The sequence below is a fragment of the Pimephales promelas genome, chromosome 5, assembly GCF_988280905.1.
Source record: "Pimephales promelas chromosome 5, fPimPro1.hap1.1, whole genome shotgun sequence".
Lineage (NCBI taxonomy): Eukaryota > Metazoa > Chordata > Actinopteri > Cypriniformes > Leuciscidae > Pimephales > Pimephales promelas.
In genome coordinates this window covers 17,938,587-17,958,856 of record NC_142773.1, presented here as the reverse complement: position 1 = coordinate 17,958,856, position 20,270 = coordinate 17,938,587, and the positions used below count along the sequence as shown (strand labels likewise).

Sequence of the window (20,270 nt, the reverse complement as noted above, 5' to 3'; positions counted from 1 at the left end):
TTTTTAGCCATTTTACTGGTGAAGAAAGTGATAAAGACAGGAAATGGTACAGTATAGGATTGAGATTTGGAACCAGATTACAGGTCACCTGCATATGAGCACCACTTCTGAATGTTGGAGCAAACACAAGTTACTGAACGTTTACATGGATTCGTTTTGTTTCAATCTGAATGATGAATCTGAACATGTTTACAAGACCACTAAATAAAGTGATGCTAACTCCCCTTAAAATGGACTATGCAGGTGTACAAACAAGTGACAAATCAACTTCAGCCACCATATAGAGCACAAAAAGGAGGCATGAGTGGGAAGGAGTTAAGAGAGAAGGATGGTATAAAATGAATGAGGGTCTTAACCCTCATTCCCACCGTTACCAGCGTTTACACAGACAAATTGGAACGAGCAATGACATGCATTATACATTAGATGCCAAAGTGACACGGCTGTTGGACTAATGGGATGAGAGATTGTATTTACCCAGCATGCCTCTCAAGAGCTCTCAACGGTTTGTGAGTGACAGTGATTGGTTTACTTTCTACTATAATTCCCACACAGAGGTAACGTACACTGCTTTAATTATGTCAGTACATTGGCATAATTGTGTTTGCGCTTTGGTTTTAGGTGGGTTTTGTCCATGTGTTGGTTCAGTTTCCTTTGTTTCCTTCTGTTTCCGTGGTTACTCATTGTTTGGTTAATGTTTGCACCTGTGAGATTAATTTTGTTAATTGGTTTGGTTCTAAGTATTTAAGCCCTGTGTTTTGCTCTGTTCATTGTCTGTTCTCGCCGCATTAGTGTGGTTGTTCTGTTTATGTCTTGATTTAAATAAACTATATCACTGTTGGGATTAGATCTGTTGTCCCTCGTCATTTCAACCTGTTTTCATTTCATTTCTAACAATGATTTTGTTCAAAGATAAAATAAAACTTCCCTAAACCTAATACTAGGTAGTTAATTACTAGTTTATAATCAGTAGTTAATGCATTAATAGACTACACTCACCAAAAGGATTATTAGGAACACCTGTTCATGCATGGTGTTGCCATATGGCAACAATTTCTTTATCTTAATTTTCTAGAAAGCTGTGATACAAAATCTATGTTTCTACAGTTAGTTGTGAAAAGGGGGCTTTTACTTTTAAGGCAATACAATTTATGAGGTCACATGACCAGGGTATCCTGTTTGCCAGTCCTTTTTGCTCATTGACATTGGCATGGATACATCACTGTCTGGGGCTCCCCAAGATAGCCTTTTAATCCGAATTTTGGGAAGTTTTGATTAAATGAAAAATTGAAATCACCATCTTGGGTAAGTAAACTTTATTTTTTAACATTAAATTCAGTTTTGATTTCATTTGTTGCAATATGGCAGCTACATGTAAATATGGAAACGTCCTGGTTCATTCAACCTAATAGAGTCCCATTGACTAACATATCATGAAACTACTCAGAGACTATGTTTACAACTTTTGCTTATATTTTGAACGTACAATTATTACAATGTTTTATATAATGTGATTTAAGCTATTTTGTATCTGTAACATATTATCCCATTTTCACCCCATCTCACAAGTCAAGATGGGGCAAAAAAAAGAGGTGGTCCTCACGCCCCAATATAGTAGCAGTCTACAACAAGAGCATGGGGGAGTGGATGTTTTGGATTCTTAAATCACCCACCATCGCAACAAGATCTGGTAAATGCGTGGCTGCTTTACGGAAGAGACTGCCAGTCCCAGATGCCAGAGACTGCCCATCTCCCACTGTTGGACTTCTAAATCCAAGAGGCCTCATGCTTGTGCATGGAGAGCATGGTGAGAAATAAGAGTAAGGAGAGACCTTCACAAGCTGTTGTGGTGGTGAAAAATAAAGGGCACTCCAAAGCTTTGTCCCACCAGATCCTGTCCGCAGAGACCGCACAGACCACTGGCCCTTGCATGCATCTGAGAAGGGCAGATACAAAATGCCAGAATGCAGGGTCATTGTGAGAAGCAAGTGCTCCAAGTGTGCAGTTTACTGCTTCACTGCAAAGAGGAACTGCTTTGTTGACTTTCACAAGGCATGAAGAGAATGAAATGAAATAAAACCGAAATTTAACGAATGAGAAAATTATTAACGAAAAATAAACGAATGAGTATTTCAATGAGACAGGTTCCAGGTTCCTGGTTATTATTACCAGACATTTAAGATAATTGTTGAAATTATATAATGTTTTTCCTGTATAAATATTTGTTTAAACATTTCACTAAGTATGATATGGATTTGTTGAGTCTTGTTTTAAATATAATGAGTTTTTTCAAGTCTGAGTATTTCACAATCTGCTCAGTTACTGGGATTTTCACGCACAACCATTTCTAGGGTTACAAAGACTGGTGTGGAAAGGGAAAAACATCCAGTATGCGGCAGTCTTGCGGTCGAAAATGCCTTGTTGATGCTAGAGGTCAGAGGAGAATGAGCCGACTGATTCAAGCTGATAGAAGAGCAACTTTGACTAAAATAACCACTCGTTACAACCGAGCTATGCAGCAAAGCATTTGTGAAGCCACAACACGCACAACCTTGAGCCGGATGGGCTACAACAGCAGAAGACCCCACCGGATACCACTCATCTCCACAAAAAATAGGAAAAAGAGGCTACAATTTGCAAGAGCTCACCAAAATTGGACAGTTGAAGACTGGTGAGTCTGATTTCTGTTGAGACATTCAGATGGTAGAGTCAGAATTTGCCATAAACAGAATGAGATCATGGATCCATCATGCCTTGTTACCACTGTGCAGGCTGGTGGTGGTGGTGTAATAGTGTGGGGGATGTTTTCTTGGCACACTTTAGGCCCCTTAGTGCCAATTGGGCATCGTTTAAATGCCACGGCCTACCTGAGCATTGTTTCTGACCATGTCCATCCCTTTATGGCCACCATTAACCCATCCTCTGATGGCTACTTCCAGCAGGATAATGCACCATGTCACAAAGCTCGAATCATTTCAAATTGGTTTCTTACATCCATCCATCTCATTCCACTTCATCCGGGGCCGGGTCGCGGGGGCAGCAGTCTAAGCAGAGATGCCCAGACTTCCCTCTCCCTAGACACTTCCTCTAGCTCGTCTTGGGGGGACACCGCGGCGTTCCCAGGCCAGCCGGGAGACATAGTCTTTCCAGCGTGTCCTAGGTCTTCCCCGGGGCCTCCACCCAGTGGGACGTGCCCCCTCCCCAGGGAGGCGTCCAGGAGGCATCCGGAACAGATGCCCGAGCCACCTCAGCTGACACCTCTCGATGTGGAGGAGCAGCGGCTCTACTCTGAGCTCCTCCCGAGTGACCGAGCTTCTCACCCAATCTCCCGTCAATCTCCCGTTCCATCCTTCCCTCACTCAAAAACCCCAAGACACTTAAACTCCTCCACTTGAGGAAGGATTTCTCCACCAACCTGAACTGAGCAAGCCACCCTTTTCCGACTGAGGACCATGGCCTCGGATTTGGAGGTGCTGATTCTCATCCCAGCCGCTTCACACTCGGCTGCAAACCTCCCCAGTGCATGCTGAAGGTCCAGGTGTGAATGGGCCAACACGACAACATCATCCGCAAAAAACAGAGACGAAATCGTGCAGTCCCCAAATCTGACACCCTCCGGCCCCTGGCTGCGCCTAGAAATTCTGTCCATAAAAATTATGAACAGAACCGGTGACAAAGGGCAGCCCTGCCGGAGTCCAACATGCACTGGGAAGAAGTCTGACTTATTACTGGCAATGCGAACCAAGCTCCTGCTTCGGTCATACAGGGACCGGACAGCCCTTAGCAAAGGACCCCGGACCCCATATTCCCGGAGCACCCTCCACAGGCCGCCTCGGGGGACACAGTCGAATGCCCTCTCCAAATCCACAAAACACATGTGGACTGGTTGGGCAAACTCCCATGAACCCTCCAGCACCCTGTAGAGAGTATAGAGTTGGTCCACTGTTCCACGGCCTGGACGAAAACCACACTGTTCCTCCTGAATCTGAGGTTCCACTATCGGCCGTATTCTCCTCTCCAGTACCCTGGCATAGACTTTCCCAGGGAGGCTGAGAAGTGTGATCCCCCTGTAGTTGGAACACACCCTCCGGTCCCCCTTCTTAAAAAGAGGAACCACCACCCCGGTCTGCCATCCCAGAGGCACTGTCCCCAACCGCCACGTGATGCTGCAGAGGCGTGTCAACCAAGACATTCCCACAACATCCGCCCTGAATAGCTCAAGTCTCTGGAAATTGGTTTCTTGAACATGACATTGAGTTAAAAACTAAAAACTAAAATGGCCCCACAGTCACCAGATCTCAACCCAGTAGAGCATCTTTGGGATGTGGTGGAACGGGAGCTTCGTGCCCTGGATGTGCATCCCACAAATCTCCATCAACTGCAAGATGCTATCCTATCAATATGGGCCAACATTTCTAAAGAATGCTTTCAGCACCTTGTTGAATCAATGCTACGTAGAATTAAGGCAGTTCTGAAGGTCAAACAGTATTAGTATGGTGTTCATAATAATCCTTTAGGTGAGTGTATATATTTAAATAGTGAGCTCTTCACAAATTGTCACTAATTAACAAATTATTATTATTTAATAAGCTCATATATACAAATAGTTAGATAATGCTTTGTTAACAACTTATTAACCATAAATAGGTCATGGATTTTCTGAAAATTCCATTAATTAAGTGCATTTTAGCATAACAGTAAGGGTAGGTTTAGGAAATAGAATATACAGTTTGTACAGTATAAAAAAAACTTTATTTTTATGGAAAGTTCCCCCACATTACCTCGGACTGTACTGGTGTGAAACACCTCAACTCAGAACCCTTCATTAAAACATTTGTCTAGTGAACGTTCATGCGTCTTGATAGCACACAAAATTACACTCCTCATTGATTGCACTCAAATGTGACCATATTCTTTATTCTCAAAACAATCAAACCCCCCTTTCTAAACAATAGTACCAATTGGCCCATTTTATACTTCTATTTATTGTAAATTTGATATGAAGAATCTTCTATTTAAATGCCTGTTATATATCCATCCCAGTGATATGTGACTGTTTAAACACCGTTGCCCACTAAATGAATTTATTACAACGTAGCTTAAATTCCTTGGATGATTTACACCTCCACAAACTCTTTTCTCTGTTACTAATACAGGTTCTAAGTTTATTAGTGTGGCATTTCAATGCATAAAACCTGTCATATACAGGCTGATGTGTCTCCATGAAACAGTGGCTTATATAACATAATTGGTATGTAATGTAATTTAATCCTTATTTATTAAGAACTAATAGGAAGCAGAGAGCTCTAATAAGGGAACGTCTGAAATGAGCTCATAGAGCTGATAATGTATTTAGAGACTCGCCATGTCGTCAAGCAGGCATTTGATAGTCTTTTTGCATGAATGTCCAAAAAGAAAAGAAAAAAAAAAAACAGATGGGGAGATACACAAAGAATAAGACAGAGAAAACCTGACCATTTTCCGATATTAGAGAAAATGTATGTTAGAACATAAACATGTTTAATTTTTAATTAAAAGTTTTAGAGACATGTTTCTAAACTCTTAATAAGATGGATCACTCAAGGTAGTGTATTGCAGTTATTACTTTGCCATGCATAAAGCAGATTATTTACCATACATTTATTTTATTGCTTGTATGAAATTACAGTAACAGCAATAAGACATTAAATAAAAGCAATTAAATACTACTCAATAAATAAAAAATGCATTCAATTATAATTATAATAAACAATCATTTTTTTTAAACTTTCACAAGAGGGTCCTCACACCATCGTCCTCATTTCTTAATAATTAATCCCGTCATTGACATAATTGTAGATTAGTTACATTTGCCAATCAACATGACACATTAATGCCGCCTTCACACTGGCAGTTGAAATCAGCTCCGTAATACGCAATACGTCCCCAATGGACGTCGTACTACACAGTGAAAAGTGTCGACGTGGGTAGAACAAAAATGGCGGAGAGATTAGAAAGGTTGATTCTGTCAGTTCTGTATGATCTCTCTGATGAGGGTTATAGAGATATTAATATGAAGGCTAAAAAAATGTGATATAGTGGTATAGTGGTCAATAGTTCAATGTCTGCCTACAATTCAATTGTATTAACTGTCCTAACAACGTTAGAAAGTCATGAAAATAAAATAAAAAAAATGACATGACAACTTATCGTTATAAAATCATTATTTTATTAAAAGTTAAGAATTCAGGTTTGTTTATCAGTACCATAGCAACGCTCAACTTCCGCTAGAATTGTCGGATAGGAACGATCCATAGATTTTTGCAAGAGTAAAATTTTTTGAACGCATCCGGATGACCAACGGACACGATTGTTTTCGCACGCACCCGGTCGGACCCGTTTCGGACCCATTCGCATGCGGTCTGCGAATCTCCATAGGAAATGAATGACTTCCGATCGTTTCTGAGTCGTATCGGATCGGATTTCAACTGCCAGTGTGAAGGCGGCGTAAAGGATCGTTTTCCATTCCAATGCACTACTTTTCCATTGTTTTTCTATGTAAACGTGCTAAACGGATGCATATGACCAGTACGCACAAGTCTAGTCTTTTGCAGAGTCTAGTACACTTGTGCCACATTAAGTTAAAAGATTTTGAACTTTTACACGCAGCGCCACTCATCAATGTCAGTTCCAAAACAGTGGCCCAATCAGAAGGCTCCGGAGGCGGGGCAAACGTTGCAAGCTTTTGTTCACAGTTGCAAGTTATGGGAAGATAGGGTGAACCCAAACAGATCTCTGAGCAGCGACAGTTTTTATCAAATGCCATAGCCCAACGCATTCTTATCCTTAAACGTCATATAGAACGCTATATGACAAAACGGCGCTATACTACGCACATGGCACCCGTTATCGTTAACCCTCTGGGGTTGTTCGTTTCAGAGTCACACTCGGGGTGTTCGGGCCCGCCAAAGGGCGGGATTCATATTTAAAAAAACAAAAATCATGATTTTTTTTTTTTACTCGTTTTTTTATAATATTTTTTCTTTTCTTTTTTGGTGTTTTGAGAAAATTTCAAAAATAAAAAATAATTAGTATTAATGCAATAATTATGACAAAATTTCCCCCCATTGAACATAATAGAAAAAATATTTTAAAAAAATATATATATTTTTTTTTTTAAAAGCTGTATTTCATTTTAGACTCAAGCCTAGGCCTCATAAAAGCAATTTTTGAAATGAGATGGATGCCATCTGGTGGACAAACTGAGCATTTTAAAAATGCAAAACACATGTATAATCTGAATTTTTTTGGTGTGTTTGTGTATAAAAGTGTGTTTGTGTGTGTGTGTGTGTGTGTGTGTGTGTGTGTCTGGATGTGTCTGTTTTGTACTCTTGATGTTTTATAGATTCACCCCTTCACTGTTGTGTGCTTTTTTTCAAGATCGTTGCTGGTTTGTAGATTGTACGCACAAAAAAACTCAGTATTTTCACATTTTTTCCAATTTCCCATTCATTTTCCATGTGGGTCCATTTGGACCCGAACACCCCAAGTGTGACTATTTGTTTTACAACCACTTAGACTACTCACATCCTGTCCCCAATTTTTTTGGGGTCTTCAAATACCAAATATTAACAAAGTCACCAAATTTCGGACCATTCCGAGGAAGCTGTAATTTTTAAAAAAAAAATATTTAAATTCTTCTGGTCCATTTGGGCCGAACAACCCCAGAGGGTTAATATAACACGTGCTGTGAGGGCTAAGTTTAGGTGTGGGGTAGGGTGTGCGTGTCATATTCATGCTAAAGGATTTATAACGTCTTGGGTTCGCGTGTTATATTAACGATAAAGGGTGCCATGTGCGTAGTATAGCGCCGTTTTTGCATATAGCGTTCTATATGACGTTAAAGGATGAGAACGGGCTGCATAGCCAGAGAGACAACCCGATCTCATGGGAATTTGTACGAATTTTATGAGGTGACTAATTCGTAACAATTCGTACGACCTCACTCGAGGTACGAAATATTTACGAGTTGCTAAATCGTATATATATTTTACGAGTTGGCCAATTCGTATAAATTCGTACAAATGACATACCCCTGACCCCGCCCCTAAACCTACCCATCATGTGGGTTTAGACAAATCGTAAGAATTCGTACGAGTGAGGTTGTATGAATTAGTGCGAATTAGCAACTTTTTAATCACTCGTACGAATTTGTACGAATTGGTCGTGAGATAGTATTGCGTGAGATTATTTTCTTTCTTTTTTTTTTCATGTCAAAAATAGCAGCTATCTATTTGATATTCTGCAAAAAAAAAAAACGCAAGACGCAAGCGCAGCGGTCATACACATCCGTCTAGTGCGTCTACATAGAAAAGGAGCGAATTGGAATGGAAAAATGCGTTCTGTACTAAAACAGTATGGTAGTCGCAGTTGTGTGATTTTTGCCTTTATAAACAGTTTTGAGCATAGCACATCCAATCAGAATTTAGAATCAAAACACAACAAGTCACTGGCCAAGTCATAAAATTGAAAAAGATGTTTATTTGTAAGTTTACTAAACTAAAACATCAATACTGCGGATGCACTGCATGACTCCTATGTGAAAGATTATCTGAAACTATCAATTTACACAGTAATTAAATCTAGGTGATATGATCAATATTTTCCACCTGAACTACCTGCACATGTTCAGTACAGAGAATGAAACAAAGCAAATGTATATATATCTAGCACAAAAAAACAGTCACCACTGTCACAAAGTCACTAAGTAGATGATGTATTATCAATGTTACGCAGTAGAGGCCGATTTATATTCAAGTGGGCGTGAGGACATTTTTTAGTGCCTTCGTGCATGGCAACAGGCAAAGATTGAGCTAGTTAAACAGGCAAAACAGGCCTTTTATGAAATAAACAATTATTACATTTTATTCTGGCTTAGTAATTAGAGTAAGTCTTAAGCATTAGAGCTGAGGGTTGTATTTAAGCTGAGGAGTTGATTTTAGTGGTCCTGTGAACTCCAAGTTCTATCTATGGATGTGCAGACAATTAGCATCTCTTTTTAATTAAATGCCCAAATGCAAGTTTTTGCAATTTCCCGAGCAGGTCATTTAGAAGCTGTGTGACTAATTAAAAACAAAAACAAAAGTGAATTGTGAAAGAAAAATGTGTTCATACTACCTTTTGATTTGTTTTAGTTCTTGGCAGCTGAGCAGAAGATTGTCATTTTGCTCAAAGATGGAGGTGTAAACCATCCCGTGTACTCGCCTCACTAATTAGCTTTAGTGCTTGAGAGTGAAAATAATTGAGACTTTGTGTCAAGACAATGACAGGTCGAAAGAGAAAACAGCAGAGCTTGCGGATGCACTATAATATTAATGAGAAAAGACGAGCATGGTGGGTGCTCATCAAATTCAGACCACAGAAACAGGCAACAGACTTTCATTTCAACTCAGACATTAAACAAACAGACAAAGCATGTTCCTCAAAGCCACAACTGATCTATGATGTGGTATTTGAAAATAAAAGCCACAAAATAACGCTGTAAAAGAGACCAGGGCGAGCTGTAAATTCGAAAAATTAGATTGCCCCAGTTACACTTAATATATATATATATATATATATATATATATATATAACTCATCAAGTTTGTTTTTAAGCATTTTTACATTTAACTAAAAGCAGTAAGAATTTAAACAATATAACTGTGTTTTATTTGTGTATTTATGTTCAGCTGTTCTTTATGACAGTAGTATTATTCCTCACAGCGCAGCAAGATGAGGTAAAGGTTAGATTTGTGATAAACTGGATGTTTTATCCAGCTGATGTGGGCGTTTTCATGGCTTGCCTCAACATTAGCGTTTGAATAGCGCACGCTCTCAGTGGGCGGGGTCACATTAACACATCATCCGCTATAATTAGGTGAAAGGAAAAAGACTGACATCTCTCTCTTTTCATACAGATTACATCAATTGAGAATAGTTGCTTTTTATATAAATGACATTTAAAAGAAGAGAATTTCAGCTTCATAAAAAGAAATCTTTCGTGTCTTCGACACACAAGAATTTACTGAGTTACAGTTCGTTTTTCGGACGCGTTTCAGAAAGATTTTTGCAGAGGGTTAAAGCACACCCTGTTTATTTTATTTATTTTATGAAAAACAAAAGGTTTTGATGTTAATAAGAGTGTACAAAAAAAGAACACCCTCTATAGTTTATAATCATGTATTGATTTTATTTATATGACCATTAATGACGGAGTATTTTAAGTCTCTGTTGCAGCTATGTCAAAAAAAAAAAAAAAAAAAACAGCATAATGCGGCGGCGCATTACTCGACCTCAGGGGGTTAATAGTCAACTTATTTCAGATCATCAATCATTAAGCTCTCCAAACATTGGCTACAGACACAGATGTACCTTTCATTTCACAAAGGTAAACTAAAAGGTAAACTTGTTCTCACTAAAAACAAAAACACAGTCATGTTTTCAGGCCATTTCATGTTTGATTTTGATGAGACATAAAGCAGCAATATGTAATTGTACAAGCTGTTTGCCTACTTATAAATTAGTCTTAAAGGCATTATTTTGTTTACTCAGACCGAATGCGCACAAAAACAAGAGGCAGATAGATAGATAGATAGATAGATAGATAGATAGATAGATAGATAGATAGATAGATAGATAGATAGATACTGTAGATAGATAGATAGATAGATAGATAGATAGATAGATAGATAGATAGATAGATAGATAGATAGATAGATAGATAGATAGATAGATAGATAGATAGATAGATAGATAGATAGATAGATAGATAGATAGATACTGTAGATAGATAGATAGATAGATAGATAGATAGATAGATAGATAGATAGATAGATAGATAGATAGATAGATAGATAGATAGATAGATAGATAGATAGATAGATAGATAGATAGATAGATAGATAGATAGATAGATAGATAGATAGATAGATAGATAGATAGATAGATAGATAGATAGATAGATAGATAGATAGCGTGTTAACACTGTATATGACATGAACGTGCTTGTCAAGGCCCTACAAGCACATAGACATTATACAATCATTATCTTTTTGAGCAATACTTTTTAATACATATTACAATTTCATGAAGGACTTCAATTCTTGGTGACATGTAGTCAATAATTTATTGATTCAAGCTAAATAATGGATGATAATGTGAGAGATGGATCATTAGGACGACTGTGAGCCTCTACTATGAATCGGTGAGATTTCTAATCAATAAATAATGGGTTTAGAGACCATTATCCAACATTTCACTAAGATGGATTAAACACACCCAAAACCACTATGAAGTCTTAATGCCGGCTAAAATAGTATCGAACGAACCCGACTGAGAGGATGAGGATGGGGTGTAACTGAATGAGATTATAATGACATTTCATTCGCCCAACGAGCCTGTCAATACAGTTAAAATAATAAAAAATGATAAAGAAAAGAGTGGTGCCTTTCGTAAAATTGACCAGCAGAGGTTTAAAATCAAGTTACATGTTTCAAGTATTATTTATTTTTTATTTTATTTTTTGCTTTAGTTTAGGGTCCAATTTTCACTATACAAACTATTATGGACTTTTGCCTCAATAAACTCCTAATTCCTGCTTATTGATAGTTAGTAAGGTAGTTGTTAAGTTTAGGTATTGGATGGATTAGAGGGCATTAATATGTGCTCTATAAGTACAAACAGCAAATATCCTAGTTATATGCATCCTAATAAGCACACTTTACTTGAAGCGGTGTGCATAAGACTGGCATGACACCTTCATAATCATGACATGACATATGTTATGAATATAAAAAAGGGTTTATGCATGTTTATGACAACTGTCATTAAGTATCTTAATTAACTATGAACTTAACTTTTAAACAGTATGTTAAATGTATATATAACGTACATCATTATAATTTATATTTTAATATATTATATATGGTATCAATGTCTAGTTTACAATACAATAAACAAAGACAAAAAGTTAAATGTATACCTGCAAACAAAAAGAAAGGTCAAGGCATTTAAAAACACAGAAACATTTCCCTTTACACCTCTGTAAAAACGTCTGTTAAATCGCAAAAAGAGTTCAGTCGTGCTGCAGGGCTAGCATGCCTCTGCACATCCGGCGCTAGCTGGCTAATCAGTGTGTATGTCAGCACCAGTGGAGTAATAGCCTATCTCAGACTGATAAAGAAACAGTCACACAGGACGCTCAAACCCCCCTGCGGGTGCAGACGCTGGCTCTGATGCAGACCCCAGAGAGCCGGGAGAGGGTTTCAGCTCATGGGACGGGCCAGTGGGCAACAAGCTAGTTGGCTGTTACTCAGTTGGAAAGCTCGTCTAGCCTGGCATTCCAAATCTCCTTCTTGGAGCCCTGTGGGTGTCGGGCTCTCACGGGTGACATCTGTCTGAGACTGATATGATGAAGGGTACAGGAAGCCCTGAGGGAGGATGGATAACTCCATCTCACTTAAAGCTATCAATACGGTCATAACAGCATCTCATGATATGGCAACACTCATTACATTCATAAGTTCATAACTGTTTATCACTATTACTAGAGTGTAAAAGTTCGGGAAGAATTTTCAAATAGGAATCTATTTTAAAGATTTCTAATTTAGTTTTGGCGGTCTCCTACTGTAGGTTTACATCAGTGGGGTTTACGTTCTGCGTGATTTTCACTTTAAATTCAAATACTTCTCGATTATGAATTAATGTCCCGTGTCCCACTCGTCCTACCAGCAAATTATGCCTATAATACAATCTAGCTGCTAAACAAGTACGTTTCACCATTGACACTACAAACTGTAAGAGCCCTACTTCTGTCCTAACAGACTAAATGCTGAAGCAGCCCCTACTGAGATGAGTTGATATTAATGTGTTGCAGTTGCTTAAATAGATAATCATGGCAACTGTTTTCACTATATTTTAGATAATGCGCTCGACCTTTACTCGTACCGTGCGTTCTTACATTACGATTTGTCATTTCCTGTCAGTGTGTTGTCAGTAGAGCAGAAAATATCTGTAACATTCCACAAATAGGGGCTCTTTCTATCTTCTTCCTGCGCTTGTTTAATGAATCCGTGTCATAGGAAAGGTGGAACCTATTACAACGTGTCCCACGACTCCCATCGCATTAGCATCACCGTGCGGTGAGAGGAAGCGTCCACAATGGCAGGTAATAATCATAAGCTATCTTGTACAACATCTGAATGTCATGATTACATCTGCCAAGATGGCTGTTCAAAGAACCAAATGGCTAAAACGCATCATTGGGTTCAATGAACTGCCATCCCGCACGTTGAGCTGATGTTTTAATTAAGAGCGCACATGCTAGGGCGTGTTGTTCTATAACGCGGTTAGTGTTTCTTCATGGCAGCGGGCTAATGTGACTGAAATTGTTGGCGTGAACCCGAGGGCATGTTGAGTGTGACTGAGCATGCGGTGGAGCTGCGGATGGAGTGCGATATCCAGAACGGCAACTGAGAACATCAGACATGACATTTCCAGGCCGGTAAAGCATGTGAAATAGAGCACGGAGGGTTACAGAATGAGCAGACACCCATAATGACGGAAATAAACATGACGCGAACCATCACAAACAAGAGCAGTGCAATTTGTCACTGTGCTGATTTAAGATGAACCAGATCCTGATGGCATTTTCATGAATGGTACAAAATGGGTACTAATTTCGATACAGTAGCCTTTATTCATTATTCAGTATTCAGACTGTCGAAATATCAAACTGTTTGATTTTAATGTTGGATACAGTCAACAAGGTCAAAAAACAGATAATGAAACTAGGGATGGTGATGGCGCAGTGGATAAGACACATGCCTTTGGTGTGAGAGGCCCGGGTTTGAATCAACTGTGAGACACCAATGTGTCCCTGAGCAAGACACTTAAACCCCTAGTGGCTCCAGAGGCGTGTGACCTATATAGCAATTGTAAGTCACTTTGGATAAAAGCGTCAGCTAAATGAATAAAAGTAAATTTAAAACTAGAACCACGGTTGTTCGTAGCAAGAAAGAGAATTTGAGGCAGGATATATGAGCAGTAGCCAATGTCATTAACGAAATAAGTAAAACATTAAAGACGCAGGAGCAAAGGCGAATACAGGAACGCAAGAGAACTGCAACCAACGTAAACCAAGACAAGAAAAGACCAAGAACAACTCAAACTGAAGGCTATATATATATACAGGTTGTGTTCGAAATATGAATATCCTCACTCACTATTCTGTACATTAATAGTTCCCTTGAAGGAGTGAATGAAAACGATTAGGTGAAATTCGAACACTGAATGTGCCTGAAGGGTTGCCGGTTTTGCATAGTTTTTGCTCGCGGTTTAATAATTCAGTGAAATTTAGAAGACTGACAGCTACAGAAGTAATAAAAAGATTTATCTTGAACTTGGTCATGGAAACTGTGTATAAACCTTAATTAAACAATTTAATAGTCGATTAAAAAAGAATGTATACTCGTATGATATTACACTGTTCCCACATTGGACCAGCGGTTTGGAAAATGGATGGATGGATGATTCAGCTGTGCACGCCACTTTTAGGTCAGACTAGGGATGCGCGATATACCGGTACTGCAAAAATACCGGTATATAATATATTTGGTACAAATGGTACAATATCATAATTTTGTTAATTTTGGTATTTGTTTCGAAGTGCTCCTCTAGGCTGTAAATGAGTTCATAATTCAACTGATTAAATGTAATTTTTTGATTTGACTTTTATTGAACACTGAACAGCGTGCATAAAAGAGCTTATTAATTAAATATGATACGGTAAACATGAAAGCTAACATTAAAGACCCCTAAAGAGAAATAAGAGAGAGAGAGAGAGAGAGAGAGAGAGAGAGAGAGAGAGAGAGAGAGAGAGAGAGACGTCACATCAATGTTCACTTATTCCCTACGTCGTATCGATGTTCACACATTCCATATGTCGTATCGATGTTCACTTACTCCCTATGTCGTATCAATGTTCGCTTATTCCCTATGCCGTATCAATGTTCACTAATTCCATATGTCGTATTGATGTTCACTTATTCCATACGTCGTATCGATGTTCACTTATTCCGTACGTCATATCAATGTTCACTGATTCCGTACGTCGTATCAATGTTCACTTATTCCATATGTCGTATCAATGTTCACTTATTCCATATGTCGTATCAATGTTCACTTATTCCATACGTCGTATCGATGTTCACTTATTCCGTACGTCATATCAATGTTCACTTATTCCCTGCGTCGTATCGATGTTCACTTATTCCCTATGTCGTATCAATGTTCACTTATTCCATACGTCATATCAATGTTCACTTATTCCCTACGTTGTATTGATGTTCACTTATTCCGTACGTCGTATCAATGTTCACTTATTTCCTACGTCGTATTGATGTTCATTTATTCCGTACGTCATATCAATGTTCACTTATTCCCTACGTCGTATCAATGTTCACTTATTCCCTACGTCGTATTGATGTTCACTTATTCCGTACGTCATATCAATGTTCACTTATTCCCTATGTCGTATCAATGTTCACTTATTCCCTACGTCGTATCGATGTTCACTTATTCCGTACGTCGTATCAATGTTCACTTATTCCCTACGTCGTATCAATGTTCACTTATTCCCTACGTCATATCAATGTTCACTTATTCCCTACGTCGTATTGATGTTCACTTATTCCGTACGTCGTATCAATGTTCACTTATTCCCTACGTCGTATTGATGTTCACTTATTCCGTACGTCATATCAATGTTCACTTATTCCCTACGTCGTATCAATGTTCACTTATTCCCTACGTCGTATCAATGTTCACTTATTCCCTACGTCGTATTGATGTTCACTTATTCCGTACGTCATATCAATGTTCACTTATTCCCTATGTCGTATCAATGTTCACTTATTCCATACGTCGTATCGATGTTCACTTATTCCGTACGTCATATCAATGTTCACTTATTCCCTACGTCGTATCGATGTTCACTTATTCCCTATGTCGTATCAATGTTCACTTATTCCATACGTCATATCAATGTTCACTTATTCCCTACGTTGTATTGATGTTCACTTATTCCGTACGTCATATCAATGTTCACTTATTCCCTATGTCGTATCAATGTTCACTTATTTCCTACGTCGTATTGATGTTCACTTATTTCCTACGTCGTATTGATGTTCATTTATTCCGTACGTCATATCAATGTTCACTTATTCCCTACGTCGTATCAATGTTCACTTATTCCGTACGTCGTATCGATGTTCACTTATTCCCTACGTCGTATCAATGTTCACTTATTCCCTACGTCGTATCGATGTTCACTTATTCCGTACGTCGTATCAATGTTCACTTATTCCCTACGTCGTATCGATGTTCACTTATTCCGTACGTCGTATCGATGTTCACTTATTCCCTACGTCGTATCAATGTTCACTTATTCCCTACGTCGTATCGATGTTCACTTATTCCGTACGTCGTATCAATGTTCACTTATTCCCTACGTCGTATCGATGTTCACTTATTCCCTACGTCGTATCAATGTTCACTTATTCCCTACGTCGTATCGATGTTCACTTATTCCGTACGTCGTATCAATGTTCACTTATTCCCTACGTCGTATCGATGTTCACTTATTCCCTACGTCGTATCAATGTTCACTTATTCCCTACGTCGTATCGATGTTCACTTATTCCGTACGTCGTATCAATATTCACTTATTCCCTACTTCGTATAGATGTTCACTTATTTCCTACGTCGTTCGCAGTGTTCTTCAAACTGAACATTCCCTATCTTTGGATTGGAATCTCACGACGGTCGAATGGAATGCACCCTGAGTGTACATATGTTGTACTCTCGTTATTGCAGTGCATTATGGGATTGAAGGAGGGCACTCGATAATAAACCAAACATTTACAAACTAAGAGTTTATGAAAAGTTGAAGAAAAAAACAATCAACAATTCAATTACTCTATTTATTAAAGATGCCACAATGTTGAGCTGTGGAAATCTGTTAAATGTTCCAGATCTTTTTAGTTTAAATTACAACGCATTCTCACCCCAAGGCGTCACCTTTGACCATGCTTCAATATTTGACGTTTTAGGCGCCCTTTAGCGTCACTTATATGACGCGATCCTACGGCGTCCTTTAACTGACTCTAAAGGAAAGCGTCAGTTAGAGGACGCGGTTAGGTTTAGGTGTGGGGTGGGGGTAGGGTACACGCGATCCTAGGGCGTCATCTAACTGACGCTAAAGGGCGCCTAAAGCGTCAGATATTGAAGCATGTCCAAATGCTTCCCAAGGCGTCAGTTAAGTGACGCCTTGGGGGTGAGAATGGGCTGTAAATTATACTGTATATATGCACAAATAATATAAATTATATAACGTATAATATAATATATTTTACAAATATAATTAAATGTATTATATTAAATATATAATTTTATAAAATATATTTTACAAATAGTTACACAGCAAAGCCAGTTTAGCTAATATTCCTATAAACATGTAATTTCATATACCACCTACAATAATTAATCAAATGATTCAAATTAAAATGATAGAGAACCGCAAACCAGCCACAATAGTGATTTTCTATAAATTATTTTTCACACTTCAGTTGCTGTGTTAATTATTTGAATACTGGTGTAATCAGTAATTCAGAGAAGTGGAGACATCATTAAAGATAATTATGGTGAACTCAATGATTAAAATCATCTTTTGCATTCTCATTGTCTTTACCCTCTGCTCCTTTAGTAATTATAAAGAGATAACTACACAAAACAAAATATACTTGTACATACATTCAGTGTACAAACTTACTCAAAAAAGCATGATCAAAAGTCTTGAACTGAAGCCACTTTCTTTACTCAAAACAGCCTAAAAGATTTTTTTTTTTTTTAAGTAATGCAAAGCGACTTGCCATTTTTTAAAATAGACAATTCAATTTAATTTAGTTTCATTGCATGCCAAATTCTCTTAACCGTTAACATTGTTTTAAAAACAATATACACCAAAGAAAATGACTTTCTTTCACAAGATATTATCATAATTTCTTGCTAAGCCACAAGTGTGCTGATTATGCAGCACAATTTACCAGGTAATTATGATCTCATGTTTAGCGCTTTTCTGTACTCAGCAAAGCCACTAATTGATGGCAAACAGCAGGGGGGGGGGGGGGGGGGGGTGCAGGTGACCTGCTGTCGTAAATATCTCACCTGGTTACTTACTCAGCTAACATGTAAATGCTGTTAAATTGGAAGTGATGGAAAATCAGTTCATATTGAGCTACTCTGCATTTATCAGCTCTTGACCTTTTGACTTTGGCTAATGGCCTGTTTACTTTTGCTTTCTGGTTCCCGGTGGTGCCAGCAGAAGTCGTTCATCGATTGATTATGTTCATTGTGGATCTGAAAATGCTCATTAATCTGACTGATCACATGTAGAAGTCCAGCTTGAGCCCCTATCATTAGATGCACCACATGTTAGCAGGTCATTGTGACTTGGTAACTCATCTGAGAGGCAGTGATCTCTGAAGAGCACAAAGGGTCAGCAGGTGGCCAGATGACATCAATAAAAGGTGCAAAAGACTGAGGTAGACTGCGTGAGTGGCCTAAATATGGCACACATGAGCAGGACCAGATGATCTCAGACACTAAGAGAGAGGAGGAGGGAAAGAGAAAGACAAAAGCAAAGCATTGATAGCCACCAAATTTAAAGTAAAGACTGTACAAATACACCCTTTTCATTTCTTATTTACCATTTTTTTAGTTAAAAAAACCTTTTTCAAAATGTATGCATCTGCATTTAAATAAAAAATAAATAATGATGTAAAACAACAAACAAACAATGATATTTGAGCAAAATAATGTTTTACTTATATTCCACTCATATATAAAAATAAAATGTGTATGTGTAAAAATATGTATTTATTTTATATATATATATATATATATATATATATATATATATATATATATATATATATATATATATATATATATATATAACTTTTAAAGATTATTACATACACACAAAGCTCTTTTAGGTAAAACTACAAAAAGAAAATTAATTTTTACTTAAACAAATCTGGCATAATTGGGTCATGCTTTATTTATATAACCATGCATTATTTCACATTCAATGTCCCACATAATTTCACTAAATTAACATGTCTGTACTCCTCTTCACTTTACCTTTCTTCTGAGCTAATTCTATTTCCTGCCCTCATGAGAGAGGTCGAAAGGTCACTCAGACAGAGAAATGCAAATATAGAGATTTCCCCACATAATTCTTTACCTGACTAATTTCCATAAGTTTTGTTTCCAGGGAGCCACATCAAAGGGAATGCAAACAACTCATCAATGCAGTGACAGGTCAGCTTTCATCTCGTTTTATTTCTCTCCTGTTATATCCCATTCTCATTTATTTTTACCTCACTGTATACCTGCTTAAAATGAATCAAAAGAGAAATAGAGAGAGAGAGAGAGCTTCTTGTAACTGCATTAATTGCTGACCTTCATGTTGTTTGAAACCCGTACCATACCGAAACCATTCATCTTTGGAGAACAAATTAAAGGGACACTCCTTCCATTTGCATTAAGCTTTCCATTGTTAGAAACCCAGTCATAATATTGAATGGTCGTGCAACACTCTCTCATTTTCCCCCGAGATGAGAGAAATCTGCTATTTACCTTTTTCACTTCCTCCTACAATGATTCAAAAATCGTCATTTTACGTAATTGTTGGAGGAAAGACTACAAGCACTAAATCCCACTCTTTCAAACCTGTCCATAGGGGGTTGGACCTAATGCGCTAACAGACCAATCACAGATCAGTGCCACTGCGTTTGATTTCACCAGCAGAAACTTTTTGAAAATAAGGACGAATACACACAGATGCATTATGGATGATTAGGATAACACATAGAGTCAGCCATCTTTTTTAGAAGCTAAGCTAGCAGGCTCTTGATTTGTGGAGAACGCTGAGTAGTAAATTTAGGGGTTACCGGCCTATTTTTCCCGGACATGTCCGGGCGTTGATGTCCGGGTCCGGGATTCAGCTTTTGCTTTCTGAAGTCGCCATTCATTGTTTACATGCACAGCTTTTGTTTCAATCTAACTGAATTCATTCTGATTGGTGAATCTGAATGTAGTGTTTACATGAACGCTAAAAAAGTCATCGGTTGATGTGCGTTTTAACATTCCTAAGAAAATGCCCGCTCCTCCGTGAGAGATACGAGACCA

General features: G+C 38.1%; 1 long non-coding RNA gene across 2 annotated transcripts in view; it reads right to left on the bottom strand.

The window, feature by feature from the left end:
* LOC148981407 (uncharacterized) overlaps positions 1-20,270 on the bottom strand; it is a 315,293-nt gene that overhangs the window by 195,004 nt on the left and 100,019 nt on the right. The window contains exon 3 of one of the 2 annotated variants that reach the window (XR_016168508.1): positions 18,142-18,679. The exons of the other annotated variant lie outside the window; for it this stretch is intronic. This is a non-coding gene — a long non-coding RNA (uncharacterized LOC148981407). Of the gene's footprint in view, positions 1-18,141; positions 18,680-20,270 lie in introns of those variants that run through there. 2 annotated transcript variants of the gene reach the window in all.